Source organism: Marmota flaviventris, chromosome 16, assembly GCF_047511675.1.
Source record: "Marmota flaviventris isolate mMarFla1 chromosome 16, mMarFla1.hap1, whole genome shotgun sequence".
In the NCBI taxonomy this organism is placed as follows: Eukaryota; Metazoa; Chordata; class Mammalia; order Rodentia; family Sciuridae; genus Marmota; species Marmota flaviventris.
The window spans coordinates 17,301,679-17,318,224 of NC_092513.1; the positions used below are offsets into that span (position 1 = coordinate 17,301,679).

Genomic DNA, 16,546 nt, shown 5'->3' on the forward strand with positions numbered 1-16,546 from the left:
CTACCTGAAACCGCATGTCTTCCTCAGGTTAAATTCAGTTTCAACAAATACCTGTTGATAATTTCACCTCTTGACAGAAAACATCATAACCACCCGTTCAGCAAACTCCAAAAACCTTCGTATCTTCAAGTCAGACTGCAGTTTACAAAGACAGCCCTAGCAAGATACGACCACCTAAGTACAAAGGGATTCAAATAAAGGGTTGGTGGTTTACCTCTGCTGGATTGAAGAAAACCTTCCTGCATCTCACAGTAGGCAAGGGCACTTTTCAAGAGGTAGACACCTGATGAACACTCACTATGGCTGGGCAATGTTCCGAGAGTATTGTATATACCTATCTTATTTCAGTCTGAGAAACTGCCTCCCCCAGCCCCCACCCCCCAGCGTGCACACACACACACACACCCTACCGCTCCCACAGTAACCTCATTACAGACCGGGGAAGAACGGAGCCAGGATTCAAACTCCGATCTGCCTAACCCACACCTCCTCCAGCCACAGTCCTAGGGCAGTTCAGATCAAAAGGCCCCGTCTTACTCCTTATCCATGCATCTCATTCCAGCCCCTCTCCATTCTATTGCTTAGACTTGACATTGTCCTTTAGGTTGTCCAATCCAGCTGACATCAAAGCAGGCAGAAAGTGGTTGGTGGGCTTAGAGTCCTAAAGAGAGTGAGGGAGGCGAATGCAGAGATGGCAGGGGCAGAACTTAGCAGGGAGGATTCCTCATGGAGTCAAGCGGTGGAAGGAAGATCTGTCCAGATCAATTAAGAAGACTGCCAAGTGGCCTGCTTGATAGATTTGGTGACGCTCGGCAGGAAGGTGAGATTATGGGGGGCTTGGGGAGGATGACAGACCTTGGTTCCAACTCTGGCTGCTCCTTAGAACCAATTGGGTGGCTTTTAAACAAACCCACAACAGACGATGAAATCAGGATCTCTTGGTATGAGTGGGTATGAGCCAACGTGGTAGCTTCCAACCTCCCCCAGGTAATTCTAATGTGCAGCAAAACTTGAGAACCACTGGGCCAAACCCACAGCTAGGTGGACTGGACAGAACCTCAGGGCCAGGGCTGGGCTATAGACTCTTGATCTTTCGGCCAAAGTCAGAAGCATCCCCTTGTGATATTCACCAGCTTGTGAAAACTTAACAGCAAATTCTCTTTTGCAAACGGCAAGCTGAGATGTAAAGGTAACAGTGACTCCAGATCACCTTGGTGTGACAACACACCAAGGACACCCAGGACAGCAAATCAGGGGATCAGAGGTTGGAAGCATGTGGCATGGCTGCAAAGGTACTGTGACAGCAGCTTATGAAGGACTCCAGGGTAAATACGGGGGTAAGGGATTTCAGAATTGCACCTGCCAGTCTGGGAGATTCCAGAGAGGCTAAGAGAGCAGGCTGAGGGCAGAAAGGAAATCGGCCTGTATCCCCTTCTCAACCAAAGGGGTATCCAGGTATCCACCCTGTCCCTCTACCTCCCGCTTGGTTCCAGCACTGGGGAAAGATGAGCAGGCAACTGGAGACCTGCCAAGCCCTCCAGAGAGCTCATGATGCCCTTGCCCCATGAGACCCACTGGAGCAGAAGGGGACAGTGCAGGCCACAAAGAGGAGATGCAGGGTGAGGTCAGAATGAAAGCCTGTGGAATTGAGGGGCTTCGAGGTGAAGCATTTCCAATAGCGACAGGAGCTTGAACTGAAAAGGCACTAGCATTGGATTTCCTGCAATGAGAAGTGACAAAAGAGTCAGGAAGCACATCCCCAGGGACATCAAAGTGATGCAGATGCCGAGATATGGTCCCAGGAAGACGGCAGCAGGTGTAGCTGGGGTTAGGACCCTAAGAGGAACCCTGCGTAGGCTGGTGTGCCCAAGCTGATCTGGAATCGGCATGGAATGTGCCATTAGCTCCCTGGGACAGTGGGACCCGGGGGGCCTTCACTGACAAGACAAAGGGAGAGGGTTCTTGAACGACAGTTATCTTAGGTAGAAGTGGCAGCAACTTCCTGAGTTGGGAAGTGAAGAAATCAGACTGGCGTCCCTTCAGCTCCAACAGCCGATGGCTTGGGAAGTGTTTTGGATACGTTGTCAAATATTGGGTGCAAAAGTTCCTGAAGTGGAGAGTGAGCAAGCCTAGCAAGGGACAGAACAGTTCTTTAAAAAAAAAAAAAAAAAATTCTAAATCTGCTTTTGTAAAAAGTTTTCACATACTAACAAAACATCTAATACCAGGACATGAGATTTCAAAAAAATAAGAAAAGCCACATGTTCACTTCACCAGTTCGATTTTCATTTCCAGGTCACAAATTCTGCATCAGCCTCATGTCACATGCATCATGAGGCACTTGAAAAGCAGCCGTTAGCAGGCACACAATGTTAACCAAATGCAGCAGAACACGCAAGAGCACCGTACACACTGATGACAATATGTTCTGAACGAATCTGTTCAGGAACAGAGATGTGAATTCCCAGTTCCAAAGCTCATTGGAACTTTCTCTGATTCTATGCGTCAGGGACTATTTCATGAATGAAAAGGGAAGTAGAGTGAGCTAGTTCAATAATGTAGGGGAGACCAAGGATCAGGGCTGCACATCCTCAGGTGTCAAGAACATTCCTTCTGCTGGACTGTCATTCACACACACTCTACACATTTGGAGTAGCAGTTGTTTAAAAAAGAGAAATGAGAAAGACTTGAATGTAGCAGAGGCAGCTGCCACCCAGAGGTTCAGAACGGCTTTAGGAGGAGGAAGGGACATGTTCATATACATCCTAGGAAAGGAGGCAGGGGACCCTGAGCCATGTTGGCATGGTTTCAGATACTCCCAGGGAAACACATTCAAAGGCACCTGCGAGGTAATGAGCAGGATTTTTCATTTGTACAGAGCGGTCTCCTTAGGTTATAATTTTACCTTTTCTACTACAATATGGCTCCCCAGTAAGCAGCCAAAAATGGCTGCTGCCCCATAAATAATCATAAACATGCAGGGGCGATGCAGCTAACTTCCAAACTCAAAACTGTACAAGTCAAATTCAAACCTAATAAAAAATGAACTGCATATTACCTTGAACATAAATTATTCTAGATGGTAATAAGGACGAGCCGTTTTTCCTGCTCCAGGGCCACTGAGCCTGGATATATTCCTACATACTTAATAATACATGTGCTGATTTAAATTAGTGTCTGGTGTCTTAAGCTGAAATGTATCCGGAAAAAAACAAAGTACTCAGGAAAGAGGTGGTTCTGCAAATGCTTTGGACTAGGAAATTCTAAGTTTTAAAATTCTCAGGTCATACCTTAAATGTTTCCTGAGCCTTTCCTCCTCCTGGGTGTGGGGGCTGGGCAGTGCTGCTTTCCCACACACCGAGATTCCCATCCAGATGAAGAGCTCCAGCCAGCAAACTCTTCCTGCCTCCCCCACTCGCTCCCTCCACTCAGGGCGAAAGCAGCCTTGGCATAAGTTTAGACGCAGAATCAGCTGTGCCAAGCCAAGACCCCTCCTCTTGCTCTACTTCATCCTCTACATGAAAATGTGTCCAAGGACACTGCTTGGTAAGGCCACCTAGTGCCACCCTAGTACTTACCAGCGTGGCATAAGGAGGAGTTAAATTTACCTTGTTCTGCATTCTGAAGTCCACTGAGTTGACCATGCAAGCCAATGGTGGCTTCAAATCCACAGTAATAGTCTGGCCCAGAGAGGCACTTTTAAAATGCAGACTCCAGAGGCCCAGGCCCCTGCATTCTACTGCAGCAGGTCTAGAGGGGACTCAGAATCTGACCTAGGACAACTATAGCTAAACCAAAACCACACTTCAAGAAAGCAGAGAAAAATTCATGGCTCTCTATGCTGCTGAGCTTAAAAAAAAAAAAAGAAAAGAAAAAAAGACAAACAATAAATCTGATTTTTCATTTCCATAAAATGAAGTGATTTTATGATCCATGTGGTAACTCACAGGAAATGCCCACAGGACAAGACAACCCCAAGTAAGAAACGCAATTCCAAGCGTATGGTCTCAAGTGGGTATCAGAACCCGACAACCAGTTGGTCACTGTGTTCAGCCAGAATGTCAGTCTGTTACAGCTGCCCAGGAGAGCACTCTGTGCGATCAGCATGGTCTTTGTTGGGCACAGCAACTGCTGAGCAAGGACACTGTATTTTGGGTGAAAATTTGACACTACGGAGAACCATCAAGTTATCCAAAAAGCATCAGATCTAAACCTACATTCCTCCTCCAGCAACCCTCATCTCCAACCCAAACTTATATTCAGCCGAAGTCGTACTGGTGCTAGGGCCTACCATGTGGGCACATCATGCCAATTTCTCAAATCTATTAGGAAGGGAGAGAGAATCCTATTCCAAGACCTAAAACATCAAGCTTGCACCAAATGTGAAGTTAAAACTCACCCACGCTATATTAACATTCATCAAGTTTCCCGTCTATCAACCCATTGGGCTCATGTCCTCATCGTCCCTACCACACTGTTGTACAAAACACCCACAACACATTGCCCCTCTGTGGAAGCAGTTATCTAAGTGGAATAAGGCAAGTGCACATCATTCTTTCAAAGGTCCTAAAAATCCAGACTCCCCTTTGGACTCTGCTCACAGCCTCTCCCCCACCCAAGTGTTGCCATGTTACTTTCCAGAATTTCTCATTAACTTCTACACTTAGGACAAGCTTTTAAATTCATCTTGGGAGTACTGGACTCCTAGATGTCCCTCTTAGTATTTTAATATCCTGCAGTAATGAGGAAAACACAAGCTAATCCTCCTGCTTCCCGACCCAGACCTGCGGTCACGTTAGGTTACATGACAAGGGGAAGGCAGGCTGCAGCTGGGTCAAAGCTGCTGACAGGTGGTCATCCTGGACTGTCCTGATGGGCATGGTGGAATCTCAAAGCTCCCGCAGTGGAGGGCAGGCAGGAGGAAGGGGGTCAAAGGAGCAAGTGGCTGGAAAGCAGCTGCCCTGCTGCCTCCGCAGCTGCAGGACGGCCCAGGAAAGCAGGGCCTCCAGGAGCTGCCGGAGGAAAACAGTCCGGCGACACCTCGATTTAGCCCAGTGAACCCATGTAGAACTGGATCCAATCTGTGCCGTTTTCAACCCCTACACTGTGGTCACTTGTTAGCAGCCATAGGAATCTAGGTTGGATGCCACAGAATGTCTGTGGTTCCTTTCTCCATGTGCCAGTGACTTTTGCTAGTCAAATGTCAAAAGCACAGGCTGGATTTTTAATCAAATAAGAGGGGGAAAAGCTTTTAAAAAAATCTCCCAAATGATTCCCATGGAGAAAAAAATACCTTCACCCTACGAATACTGCCTTACAGCCGACTGTCACTAGAGGTGACATCGTCGCTTCCATCGGAGATAACCCGAATTTCTGAAACTTGTAAAAAAGAAACAAACACATTTTCTAATGCAGTTGATGAATTTTCATTATGAAAGCATCAAACAGTTGTTTAAGAAAGCGTGGCCCTACAAGCTCAAAATGATTTCTGCCTCTTCTTTGCCAGTGGCTGTTTGTATTTTTAAAAAAACACCAGACATTGAAGGAGACAAATCCTAACCACTTGAGCAAGCAGAGGTACAGGCAGCTGGCAGGAGACTGCAGAGCCCGGTCCCACGTCACAACTGCAGCTCCCACGTCCACTGGGTTCTGGGGGTGGTTCCTTGAGACCTGTCTCTGCTTGTAACCGTCTCTCTGAACCCATTTTGCCACCATCTCCTCTGCTAAAATGCCTCCAGATCTCTCACTGCACCCTGAATGACATCCAAATTGCTGGCTGGTCCTCCAGCCCTGGGGCTCTGGCTGTCCGGAGCTTCCCCTCTGCCCACACGCTCCGGGCTGCAGCCACACAGCCTGCATTTCAGTCCCCAGCCGGACAGGGCCTCCCTGCTGCAGAAGCCCATCCAGCTGTCACGGGCCTTCTCTGGCAAGCTCCTCCTCTCCACTGGGTTTTCCTGACCAAAGAGAAAGTAAAACCAACTAGGGAGCCTCTCTCTGGCCCTCAGTCCCTTCCTTCCACAGCCCTGATGCACCCACATCTGCATTTGTCCCCAGCTAGACTATACACTCCACAAAGGCAGGGAACCTTCTGCTCTGTCACCACTCAACACCAAGCAGGCATGAAGCACTGACTGGCAACTCAATCAGGCATGTGCCAGAACACGTGACACCAGAGGGGTCAGCACTGCTCCCTTCTTTAGGAATCGCCTTAGCTAGTGTGGGCTCCTTAACTACCGCACACAGGGTGGCTTAGGACCAACTGCCATGGAGGCTGGGAAGGCAAGACCAAGACACCTGGAGATTCGTTCTTCAGTGAGGGCCAGCTTCCTGGTTCATAGCTAGCCATCTGGGCCCCCTTGTTCATAGCTGGGGCCCCTTGTGAGCGCAGGGTGAACCAGCCCTCGGGGGTCTCTTTCATGAGGGCACTAATCCCAAGAAGGGCTTTGCCCTCATGACCTGCTAACTTCCCAAAAGTTCCCAGTTCTGTCCAGTTGGGGGTTAGGCTTTCAACATGGGTTTTGGGGGAGAGACGGTTTATGGCAGAAGTTACACTCTGACAGACAAGAGCACATGTCTCCTCAGCCATAGGAAGAAGGCAACTATAGCATTTGCTGGTAATGGATGGAACTGGAGAACTTCTGCTAAGTGAAATAAGCCAGGCTCAAAGTCCAGGGTGGAACGTTCTCTCTCATATGCAGAAGCTAGAGCAAAATAGGGGGAAAAGGAGGGATCGGGGAGTGCCCTGAAAATGGAAGGGCAATCAGTGGAGCAGAGGAAGAGAACTGATGGGAGGGAGGAGGGTTGGGAAAGGGAGGAAAGGTGGAATGGAACTGACAAAATAATGCTGTGTACATACATAAATATACTACTGTGAATTCACCTTCATATACATCCATAAAGTACCAATTTTAAAAGAATAAATACACAGGAGGAAGACCAGTAGAGGAAGGGGAACAGGAAGAGGGAGAAGAGGAGGGAAAACAGCAGCACCGAAATGGAGAAAATTATATTCTGTGCATGTATGATTATGTCAAAATGAACTCCACTATTATGTACAACTATAATGCAATAATAAAAACATTTTTAAAGTAAAATTAAAAATTTTAAAAGAATACACAAAAGATAATTCAAATTCCTTATTAAAAAAAAAATTTAGGAGCTGGGGATATAGCTCAGTAGAGTGCTTGCCTCACATGCAAAAGGCCCTGGGTTCAATCCTAGCACAAGAAAGAAGTGTATAAAAAAATAGAATTTGTCAGGGAAAACAATTTTATAAGCCAAATTTTTTTAAACACTGAACAATAGTGAACATGAAGAGTGGTGTACTTTCAGAAATATCAGATCAGTCTGTATGCTTTCAGTTGTCACATATACTATTATATAAGAGCCTTAATAAAAGCAAAATGAAAATGGTTGGGGGTGGAGGGAAACGCCCATCAGTGAGGATGCAGAGAATCCAGAACCATCACTGGTTGCTGATGTGAATGTAAAATGGTACAGACACTTTGGAAACAGTCTGGCAGGTCCTCCGACAGTTAAACAGAATTGTCAGGTCATGTGCTAACTCCAAGTATAAACCCAAGCAAAATGAAAACAAAAAAAGTCATGTAAGAACGTACATGAGGGCTGGGGTTATGGCTCAGCAGTAGAATGCTCACCTAACGTGAGTGAGGCTCTGGGTTCGATCCTCAGCACCACATAAAAATAATAAAGGTATTGTGTCCAACTACAACTAAAAGTTATTTTTAAAAGAATGCACATAAATACATCCACATCAGCACTGTCCTTAACAGTAAAAAAATGAAAACCACCCAAATTTCCCCACCAACTGACAAAGGCATAAGCAAAAGCCTATGTGTCCACGTGGCTTAACATCTTCAGAAACCATACAGTTTTATACAACATTGTGTTCCAAGTCATGGAATACTGTTCAACCAGTAAAAAGGAATGAAGTACTGATACATGGTACCACATGGAGAACCCCTAAAAACATTACACTAACCAAGAGAAGCCGGCCACCAAGGAGCCCACATAGCATGATGAGATTTATCTGAAGTGACCAGAACAGGCAAGTCTAGAGACACACAAAGCAGACTGGAGGCTGCTGGGGGATGACGACAGGGACATCTGGGAGAGCTGGGGAGTAATGGATGTGTGACACAGGGTTCCTTTGGGGGATCATGAAAATATTGCAAGATTATCATGATGGCTGCATGACACTGAACACAGTGAAGCCACTGAACTGTAAACAGGTGACCAGATGCTATGTGAGTTACATTTTTTTAAATAAAAAGTATATACTTTTCTCATATTCAAGTCATTTAAAAAAACCTATAGTAAAGGATAATGGTGGCACAAGAAATGCTGTTGGTACCAGCTCTAAGTATCAACCTGTGCACGTGTACACACGCAAACATGCATAACAAAAAGATATGTTCAAAATCAACTTATGGTTTAGCAAAAGCACATGGACAAGCCTCAGCCTCAGGAGGGGCTGGGTTATGCTAGAAAATACTGCCCAGATCTCAACACCTTCATAACCTAAAAGGTTCCTTTCTGAGTGTCGGTCCATCGTGGGTAGGCTTGGCACATCCCTCCCTCGGGGACTCGGGTAACAGCACAGGTACCCTCTGACATACCAGGTACCTCGGCTGGGTGAGAACAAAAACTCTGGGACTCCAAAGACCCGATGGGCTCAAAATCACCAGGACTCTCTTCAATTCACAAGATAGTCAAAGCCGGTCACCTGAACACACATAAGCTCCGTGGAGCATAAGGAGTCCTCCCACCTCTTCTGGGGATAAGTAGTCCAAAGGCTTGGGAACAATCTTGACGGCTCCCCTAGATGCCAAGTCTCAAGTCCTATTCTCCAGGGCCAAGCCCCTGACCAGGAGCGTGTACTCATTTCCTGTTCTTTCATTCCCACGAGAAACCAGACCTCTGCGGCTGTCCAGCTACCTAGGAAAGGACATGCTCAATCCCTCAGGCATCTCACCCTGCCCATCCCTCCCCTGGCCTCCAAAGAATGGCACTGATGGGGACACCCAAGCTACACACCCAGGACCCTCCCCCATCCTGTCCTCGGTCACCTTCACACCAGCCATCTCAGCAGCTCTGCAGTCCTTCCCCTCCCAGGGCTCCTTCAGCTACAGGCCAAGTTCAGGACCCCAGGCTCAGCAAGACCACAGAGTCCAAGATTCTCTCCCATCTTCTCCCAGTCGCCCTCCACACTGCCGTCAGTTTAGCCTTCCTGAACCATAAATATCATTGCAAAGCTCCCCAGCTTCAGAGTGCCCGGTCATCTGTCTCCCTTATAAACTCAGGCTTGCCTTCCTCCAGTGGAGCTCCACGTCATACAGATACCTAAAATGTGACTTTCCAACCATGCCGCATTCTCTCCCTGCTCTGAACTTCTGCACATGCCATCACGGCTATGTGACAGAGACCTTCACTCTTCCGTGGGTCACAAAGTGGAAGTGCCCGCTCCCCTGTGAAACAGGGCCCTTCAACAGGCAGGACTCTTGAGCACACCTAGGTGGCAGCACTCCTCATGCCTCCTTGGGCCTTCCGCCCCAGCCTGGAAGCTGGCTGGGCACAGGGCCCTGCATTAATCCCAGAATGACCCACTGACTGTTCTCAGACTCTTGATGAATGAATGGATTCAAAGTTCTTTGTTATTTGTTTTCCTCTATTCTTAAGAAAAAAATCTTTTTAAAGTGCCACGATTGTCCTACACTATATTCTCCTCTAACCTTCTGCATCCATGGATAGCACTGCTATCACCACAGGGGACAGACACGGTGCTAGAACCTTCCAATGCAGGACTGCATGCAGCAAGTCAGGGAGATATGTGGAACCATCCACTTTCCACGAGAGACACCATCATATGGTAAACATGACCAAGCTAATAAAAGACAAAGCCAGGATTTAAATCTGATAGTCTTAAATCGTAATCCAATCTCTACTACAGAGCGCTTTGCTCATTTAAACAGTACAAACAGCCAGGCGCTGTGGCAAACACCCATGATTCCAGCAACTCCTGAAGTTGAGGCCTGAGCATCTTAAATTGGGGATCAGTCTGAGCAACTTAGACCCCATCTTGACTTTTTTAAAAACTTAGGACTAGGGCTATAGCTCAGTGGAGTGCACCCCTGGGTTCAATTACCAGCATGGAAAACACAATTGTACAACAGCCCCAGAAGGAGCTCTATTTTGTGGTGCTAGGATTGAGCCCAGGATCTCACACAATAAGTAGATACTATACCACTGAGCTATACCCCCTGGGGCTGCGGCACCATATTTATTTGCTCCATGAATAACTCAAATGACTACTGAAATAAAATACTAATTTCTCAGCCTAATATTTAGCACCCAGTCAGTTAACTGTGTGCCCTCTAATTAACCCAAGCTCTAACCCAATCAATGTGCCTGTTGATCCCACCGTGGATGGCTAACCCCAGACTATTCTGAGGGGACTTACCTCTCCAACTTTCCCCCTTGTCCGCGACTCCCTTGAAAACCATTTCCAAGCATCACCTTAACTAAATCTCTTCCTCCAGCTCCAAACCATGTTGTTTAGGTAGCCACCTTTGGTTCTGGTATGAATCCTCTCCTGTCATTCACTGGCTCAACTGTGTCCCTGCCAAGTTCACACACTGAAGTCCCAACCCCCCGTTCCTCAGAATGTGACTGCATTTGGAGAGTGGTCCATAAAGTAGTAGTTAAGTTCAAGCGGGGTGATTAGAGTGGGCCCTAATCCAATGACAGCGTCCTTATAAGAGGAGGAAGCTTAGAAGCACAGAGGGAAGGCCACATGAAGACACAGGTCATCTGCAAGCCAAGGAGAGGGGCGTTGGAAGAAAGCAACCCTTGAACACTTCAATCCTGGACTCCCAGCCTCCTGGACTACAAGAAAACAAATGTCTGTTGCTGTAGCCACCCAGCTGGAGGCAGAGATACATTTTCCAGCCTTCTCAGTCTGGATTTAGTGGTCAAGTTCAGACCACAGATAAATTAGGCTTCTAAAAACGCTATGCTGGAATTGAAGTCAGATCTAAAGTGCAAGGGGTTGGTTAAACAAGGGACCTCCACAACCTGGAATACGTTCCTCCCACAGTCTGGACACAGGCTCACAATCTGAAAGCTGATCTGGACAGTGTCCCGGGATCCCAGGTCACCTATGCAGCAGGGACATCTCCATACAGGTGTTGTGCCTAGATGAGGCCACCTGACACCTGGGTCGGGCTTCAGGTGAAGGAGAGGTCTCTCCTCACTGGACACACACCACCACCTTGAGAATGACTTACTTCTACTGGGAAAATTGGTCCTGGCTGAGCTTCAAGCCGTTTGCAGATATTCTAAGGTTTACTTTTCTCAGGATAGTTCCCGAAATCTAAGCACCCTAGGTGGCCGGTGGCTGGGATGGAGAAAAAGGGCATTTTAAAAGGTAACTCAGTCTCACAGACTGAACTTCTGGATGATTTTTTTTTTTTTTTTTTGAAAAAGAAAACCCACAACACTATTTGAAACCACAAGCAGCACTAGTGGAGAAAACTTGGAGTTGTTACATTTTAGTTTAATAAAACTATGGTGTAAACTTAGGGTCGGAGTCATTATTAAGTCAGATTCACGATTACACACCGACTTGCAGGCCATGGTCCACACTACCTATCTAACCATTTTCATAATGGAAACGAGAAGAGCAAAACCACAGCTCAAAAGGCAGGGGAATAAACAGATTCCCTAGGCAATTTAAGATACAGATTATAATCTTGATTTTTTTATTTTGTCACGCTCATTAACAAGTGTTTAAGCTGCTGCTATGTGCTTTCAGGCAAAGGGGTCTCAGAATGATTATGCACACCTTGCTCCCTTTGAAAGTCTTCATCTGGTGGGTCACATTGAAGGCCGACAGTATCACAAGCAGAGCCTAAAACATGCCTTGGGAAGAGAGGAGGGAATTAATGCTAAACAGTAGCATAATGGCCCATTTTGGCATTTCTGGGTATTAGGCAGCTTGCCCTGTAGCCTGGTTCTCCCCTTATAAGCAAATTTCCTGAAGCTAGAACATGTCCAGGGCCACCATTTCTTCCATCTGTTGACCACACAGCTGCTAGCCAATCCCCACGAGCTGCCCTGATGTTCACTACACTTTGCAAGTCCCACACTCTCCACTAGTCACAGGGTGTGCTGATCTTTACCTTCCCTACCCAGAAGCAGCAGAGGTCCCACCAACTTAAATGCTAACACAACAACTCTGCTTCCTCATGGCGAGCCCACACTTTCTACTACTGGAGAAGACATCTCAGAATCCTCATTGGCAGAAGGGGTACATGATGCAGAAAGGTACTACACTAGACGCACATATCAACTCTCATGAATTCACACTTACATAGAGGCAGTCCCATTTACCCAGAATGGTAAGATCATAAAAATGACCAAGCAAGCCGAGTCGATGCAAAGCAATCTTAGCAGTCCATGAAAAAAAGTTGCGAAATGTTTGTGAAAACATTAAGAACTGTCAGTTACAAGTGTACAGGGGAATCTTCTTAAAGGAAGATATTTAGTGTACTGACATTTCAAACATTGGGATTAAAGTGCTATTTTTAAAAAAAAATTTTTTTTATTGTAGATGGACATGGATACACTTATTTTTATGTGGTACTAAAAACTGAACCCACTGCCTCACATGCACTAGGAAAGGGCTCTACCAGTGAGTTATATCCCCAGCCCAAAAGTGTTATTCTTTATAAAAATTATTAAAAGTTGAAGAGTGTTTGCCTTCTTGTCACACAAAAAGCAGCATCTTTTCTAGATTTTGGCAAAATGTCCTAAGTTTTTGGTGGGGGCGATGAAATTCCTTGAAACGGTTAATGTTGAACAATTCGAAAGATTTAGCGAGTTCAGATTTGTACAACCACTTCTACCCAGTTCCAATGTGTTTTCATCACCCCAAAATTCTTAACTCTGCTTGTACCCATTAAACAGTTATTTCTAGTCTCCCCCCAGCCCAGTCCCTGGCAGCCACCAATATGCGGCTTGTCTATGGATTCACCTATTCCAGATATTTCATATAAATGAAATCTTAAACTATGACCTTCTGGGTGTGGCTTCCTTTACTAAGCACAATACTATTGAGGTTCCCCACAACGCAGCACACACCAGTACATTTTTGGACTTGATATTCCATTGTACTGTTCAGCAAGTCCATTTTAACATTCAGCCATGTGTTTATCTGTTTGTCCACTTTCACCTGTGAGCTACAGGGAATGGCAGCCTAGGAGCCATCAATTTGAATATCTTTGTGTCCTCTGCTGGGAAGGTTCCTTTAAGGAGAAGTTTATCCAGTGTCATGTAGGGCGGCTTCTCCTATTCCAGAACTTCAACTCCACAGGCTGCACATGTGGCCCCTCCAGCAGCCCTGCCATGGACACCGGCCATCTGACTTTCAGTAACTCCCTTTAGGCTCATTCACTTCCCACATCACCACTTTCAGCTTCTCAGCTGTATTTTTCTCGGCCCATCCCCTCTCAATTGGAGAGCTTTGTAAAATGTCACACGGAAGTACCCAGGTAGACAGGGCAGCCACAAGATTACACAGCACTTTGCTGTCCTAGGAGAGCCGAGGAACACCCGCAGTGATCGCAGCCACGCTTCATGGGGGTGCGCACCTGTTACTTATGGTGTGTGCTTCATGCACTTGCCGGGCTCAGTCAACACCTGGGGAACTGAAATGTGAACTGTGTTGTTGGGAAACGGTCATTTAAAGCATAACAAATTTGTGCAAAGTGAGGACCAAGTGTGTGTGTGTGTTGACATTAGTGATATATTTACATATACACACGTATGAAGTATATAGCGATTAGTTTGAGGGTAAATAGCCTCCATTCGTTGCCTCCATTAGCTACAAGGGAAAAAAACCGGGAGTAGGCTTTGGTGGTCCTTTCTGCGCAGTTCATCCTGAAGTGTCCTCCAAGAAGGTCCCCTGCGTGAATACGGGGCCACTGCCACCATAAGCCAGGACTTCGATTCACTCAGACAGCATCCTCGACTTTCCTCACTGATCTTAGAAACCAAATCACAACCTGGTTTTGAGCACGCGAAGAGGAAACAGCAATAGCTACACGATAAAACTTCCAGTATCATTTTTATATGGATTTTATGCATTTTTTAAAAGGAAATTTTGAGGTCAAAATTGGTCTTAAGAGAGACTTGAGAATTCACTAAAAGAAAAATGTGTTGTATTTACTATACAGAATTTCTGCTAGTCATTTCCAGGTACCAATGTTGTGCACTTTCTGGTTTCATCAAGTTATCAACACGAAGAGTTACAAAGTAACAACTTTCAGGGAGGTGCACTGTGGACAGCAGTTATCAGGGTTTTGGGGTTTTTTTTTTTTTTTTTTTTTTAAACAGACTTACCAGGACCCTGAGCCTGTGCTACTCCACTTTACTCAAAGCCAGTGTCCTCCTTACCCAGTCTCTCACACCAGGAATATGATAAGATGCTGTCAGTGATGGACAGGGAGGAAGATGAGGCCAAGAAAGAAAACCATACACAGACCTGACTCCAAGAATAATCAGTTTGAGAAAATAAAAGTTTAGGGGGAAAAAAAAATAAAGGATAAAAATAAGGTAGGAGTTAAGTCAATATGCTAAAAATAAATAAAATAAAACCCAAAGGGTCCCAACACATTTTCCCTTGTTGGCGCCAAAGCTTCCTGGTAACCAGACCAACACTAGGTGCTTAATAAATGGTCGTTAACCATTTGCTTCAAATCTTTAAAGAATAAGTCATCCACTTTCCAGGAAGCACCTAACACGATACAAATAAATGGGTTGGGGGGGAGAAAACTCCATACTGACTCTTCCTTTCTCTTGGTTCACAGAGCACATTTCTACACAGGAATCCATGAAGGCCAACCAACTGTCCGAAGAGGGTTTAAAAGGATCCATCTATCCATCCTAGAATAAATGCACAGAATAGGTATCAAATTTCCATCTGTGAATACAGTTTTCTCCTGATGTCACTCTAATCTACCAATTGAGGGGGTATGCAAAAATCTAATCTGCAAACTGAGGCTCAGGCAGGACCAGCTCTGCTGTGCACCAGTCCCTTGTTATTCAAATGACACTTGACACTGGCTAAACCCAGAAATACTTATTGGAAACTGCAGCTCTCATTACCCAAAACAAAGAAGGGGCTCTTTCCCTGACCAGGCACTCCAGACACCAAATGCAAATTAAACCACCAGAACAAAAACTGTATTGAGAAGGCGCAGATTGCAAGAGCCTGGCTGTAAGTTCAGCCATTCACAGGCCAGGACGACGTCACTCAGAGAAACAGCTGGGCCAGGCTGAGTGAGATGCTCCTTCTAAGCCCAATTCAGTTCCACTTGCAAGTCTGTCTTACTATTTCCCTTCTCTTGGTTGGCTATCTCGGGTTGAAAATTGAAAGTTCATCACACACACACACACACACACACACACACACACTCTCTCTCTCTCTCTCACACTCTCTCTCTCTACCCCTGCTAGCTTTTAAGCTATAAACTTCCTTAATCTAAAATTATTTTTGTGCCTAAAGGAGCTTCATACTCCAACATCCACTTCCATTAACTCCTCTATCAGCAAAGATGGTAGGGGGAGTATAGTTCCCTCAATTCACAGGAAAAACAAGTGCCCCCCCCCAAAAAAAAAAAAAATTAGGCCTCTGAAAAGATTTATAGTGTTTTATAGCCAAGGTGCAACCCAGCCTAGGTAGGAAGGGGCTCGGGGCTGGACTTTTTCCTTTTGGGGTTTTGTTTTTATTGTTGGGGGACAGAGGTGGGGTCTGGGAATTGAACCCAGGGCCTCAGGCACACTGAGCACATGCCCTTCCCCTTCTTCTAAGCCTACTCGGGAGTTCAGGGTAACCTGTGAGCAGGAGAAGGGCGTACAGGTCAGGAAGGGGGAACTGTCTCTGGGTCTGCTCAAGCAACAATTCATCACCTTGGGAAAATCCCTTAGCTGACAATTACCTCTCAAGCAGATGACGGAAAATTTCTGTTATGTTCAGTCATCACTCTTGCCTCCAGGAGAGCAGGCTTCATCAAGCTACAGTCTAACATGATAGCGCTCAACTTTCAGGGGGGAGTTTTCGGAATTTTGGACATGATGCCAAGGGTCCTTAATGATGGGCAGCCCAAGGATGGGTCGTACTCTAACCCCTCCCAGCTCCAGGTGGGGAGATGCTCCAGCGACCCCGACACTAACCCATAGCAGCAGGTGTGGCTCCTTTTTTTTTACCCTGGCTGCCAGGAAACTCAGTTACCACCTGTGTCAAGAGACCTTAAAATCCATGTCTTACCCCTTACTTCCAGGTTCTTCATTAGTCATTTTCATTTTACTGGGCCTGCACCTTCATTATAAGCAGTCTCCTTATATTATTTTGTAAAGCAAGCAAAATATAAAAAGCAAGCAACAGGAATGGAATATTCCCCATCTTGAGGGGTTTTCCTACATTATGTGCGTGACTAGGTCTGGCCACTAAGTAGTCCCTGTCGAT

At 46.0% G+C, this 16,546-nt stretch overlaps 1 protein-coding gene across 1 annotated transcript in view; it reads right to left on the bottom strand.

The window, feature by feature from the left end:
- Nedd4l (NEDD4 like E3 ubiquitin protein ligase) overlaps positions 1-16,546 on the bottom strand; it is a 304,001-nt gene that overhangs the window by 242,841 nt on the left and 44,614 nt on the right. The window lies entirely within an intron of this gene.